This window comes from Octopus bimaculoides, chromosome 4 (assembly GCF_046866305.1).
Source record: "Octopus bimaculoides isolate indiv1 chromosome 4, ASM4686630v1, whole genome shotgun sequence".
In the NCBI taxonomy this organism is placed as follows: domain Eukaryota; kingdom Metazoa; phylum Mollusca; class Cephalopoda; order Octopoda; family Octopodidae; genus Octopus; species Octopus bimaculoides.
This window is the reverse complement of record NC_142931.1, coordinates 105,038,709-105,042,124: the sequence shown is the minus strand read 5'-3', so window position 1 is coordinate 105,042,124 and position 3,416 is coordinate 105,038,709. Positions and strand designations below refer to the sequence as shown.

At 35.2% G+C, this 3,416-nt stretch overlaps 1 long non-coding RNA gene across 1 annotated transcript in view; it reads left to right on the top strand.

Annotated features, from left to right (window-relative positions):
- The first annotated feature begins 1,881 nt into the window (after nucleotides 1-1,881).
- The window catches only part of LOC128247615 (uncharacterized), a 49,785-nt gene continuing 48,250 nt past the window's right edge, over nucleotides 1,882-3,416 (top strand). The window contains exon 1 of the long non-coding RNA XR_016241335.1: nucleotides 1,882-2,555. This is a non-coding gene — a long non-coding RNA (uncharacterized LOC128247615). The remainder of the gene's footprint in view (nucleotides 2,556-3,416) is intronic.

The window sequence follows — 3,416 nt, the reverse complement described above, 5'->3', positions numbered from 1 at the left end:
TACATAAAAACAAATATACATATATACATTATATATATATATATATATATATATATATATATATATATATATATATACACACACATATACATATATACGTGTGTTTCTGTATATATATATATATATATATATATATATACACACACACATATACATATATACGTATATATATATATATATATATATATATATATATATATATATATATATATATATATATATATATATATATATATTTAGATACATGCATGCATATGTGTGCGTGTAAGTGTACAGATATATATGCATAAATATAAGCATGGGCGTATCTGTATATGTGTATATTTACACTACAGTAACCAGTTGTCCAAATGTTTAACGAACAAGCGAGAATTTATCTTTAGTTTTCTTTTTCTCATGTCAACACCCTTCTCTTTAAACGGGGATTTTGTAGAATTGAGACAAAAAAAAATTATGAATAAATACATAAAATGAAAAAAATAATGGCGACCATAACAACAATTTATAGTTTGTTGGCACCAGTTTTTGACACTGAGCAGCAGAGAGAGGTAGAGAGAGGGGAGAGAGAGGAGGGATAACGTGATGAGAGAGAGAGAGAGAGAGAGATGGGAAGGAGAGTGAGAGATACGAGAAGATAAGAACGCGGGAAGGAAACTTAAACATGTAGTCGGATGTTATTAAATCGCTCAACTCTATTCATTAATCTCTCCACCCAGTTTCGAATCAATATACGTTGATTGTAGATGGCTAATCGTCGTTGTTGTGGGCATTTAAAATCTAACAAAAGACATTTGCTCGCTACTTAATTACTGTTTCTTTTGTATTAATTAGATGTATCCCTGGATAGGGTGTTATTCTAAGATTGGTAGATGTCTTAGATGTGATAACTGTTTCTGGAATTTTGGTAAATTCGAATTATGCAGCAGAATCACAGCACTATAATAGAAACGCTACCAATATGCTTCACGTATGTGTGTTGTTTAAATGCCAGAAGCTGCGGTTTTTCGCACGGGAAAAAATCCCTTTAAGAACTTATAGTGTTACAGAACACTATATACTTTAGAACTAGGCGAAACGAAATGCTTCCGGTAGTGATCGCAACAGCGACAGATATGTATTTCGCCGTAGTTGTATTGATAATGTTTCTATTACAGAGCCGCATAATTCAAATTTATCCTGTTTCTGCAGGGCCATCGCAAACCAGTGGATAGTTTATACACTATCTGTATATACTTCAGATCAGCAGATTCAATTTTGTTTCGCTAGTGATACGATCGCGCAACTATCACGAAATCCGTATCTGTCGCTTTCGTAATCATTTCTGGTATGATTTTGTTTCACCGAACTCTGAAGTATATTTTATGTTTAAAGAACATTATACGTTTTTAAAGGGATTTTCCCGGACGAAAAATGCAGCTTCTGGCGATTAAACGGTATTCTGTATTGATAATATTTTTATTATCACGTAAATTCAAATCAATAACAGAAGGATTGTGGTGAATTCGAACTTACGACATAATAATTCAGCACTTTGTCTATGTCGGTAGTTTTCACTCCAACGAACGGCAAACCAACGAATTGCAAATTGTTTGTTACAATTTTTAAAACTCTAAAATGTGGCCTTCATCTGAGAATTTGTTGAAAAGACTTTGGTGTCTGTGTTAAAATGCTCAACGGTTTACAAAGAAATTCCTCGTCCGTTCTTGACAATAGTTTTACTAATTGCTGCTGCTATTGCTGCTACTGCTGCTGTTGTTGTTATTCTTATCTTTAGCTCCGATTTAGCACTGATTGAACTGACCTTTGGTTAAATGCAATCAAGCCGCGATCATCCTATCTTTCTTACATGCATAATGCTGTCGGAACCACATTATTCAACGAGTCCCTCGCTTTAATGGCGTTAAAGTATGATCTGAGGGAGATGTAGCTGCTATTTCCAGCGCGTAAAATAACCACGTAGAGGCTCCCCAGCTGACTTGCGTTTTGGGAATGATTACAGAAATTGTAGCGATAAGTTTCTAGCTATTCACTTCCGTAACCTAATTTAAAATTCATAAATCGCTATTTCACTTTTCGTTTCTGCTGCTCCAACGTGCGTGGACGTGACAACACTCATGTTTCATATCTTATAAATCTATGACTGCCAACTTATATAAGAAACTAATGATGTAGTAACATTAAATGCACTTATTTATTTTGACGATTTTAACTTTAACTTAGCAACATGGAGACTAGAACATAAATACAACGGACTGTGACGTCTTAAAATTGTCAGGCGAAGATAAAAGCTTTCAAGCAGCATGTAGCCATGTATTTCACTTGGAACAGTAGTAACAGAGAATGACAAAGAAAAAAAGCGAAGGAAAAAAGTTGAAGAACATTTAAACGTTTTCAGTGAAGAAACTTTTGGTCGTGTTTATGTTGTCACACCAAAGGCAGGAGAACTGTTATTTAAGAATTTTATTGCATGAAGTTCGAAATATGATAATATTTTTACCTTTCACGCCGCGCATCGACATTTTCAACTTGGAGTGGTTGTGACCCAACGGATCAAGGTAGGTACATCTAGTATATATATATATAATAGATAGATATGGCCGGTCTATGGGGTTATTGTGGGTAACCCCATCGACCGGTCATATCTCACTTTATCTATATAGTCTACTGCTTTATAACTTAGAGAGTGTTTCTCTTTCGGATTTATGATCTACTGACGACACACAACACACACACACACACACACACACACACACACACACACACACACACGTGCGCGCGCGCACGTACACTATGTGTACATAGGTATGTGATAAGTGCTAACGCTCGAAACTCTCGATCTTTGAATCTCTGTTGCGTCTGCTAAATATTAATGAAATTATACATATACTCATGTTTTGATTTCTATTTTTACTGCTTGCATTATCAGACCTATATATATATATATATATATATATATATATATATATATATATATATATATATATATATATCACTGGTGACTCCGGCATTCGGGCTGTTCGGGTTTAGCTCGAGTATCAATTTAGTAAAATGAACGCGTATTTGCAAGCTGATTTAATTTCTGCCAACACTGACTTCAAGTATGTAATTTCAGCCCATAACTCGGGCTCCTTTTATTGAGCCTGGTCGCAGTTTATTTATTTTCGTTCAGCGTCTGGCAGTCAGCCTAGAGCTGCCCTGTTTCAAAACATATCATTCGTGGCAGACGTTCTCTCGACATCGTTTATACGCGCCCGACTCGGGCTCAGAAGTTACAGCCCAGGTTGTTATCTATAATCGTAATAATTAAAAGTATCCTCACCATTGCTTGATAACTGATGTTGCTGCGTTTACGTAAGACACTGATAGAATAAGTCCTAGGCTTACAAGGAATAAATTGGGGTCGATTTGTTCGACCA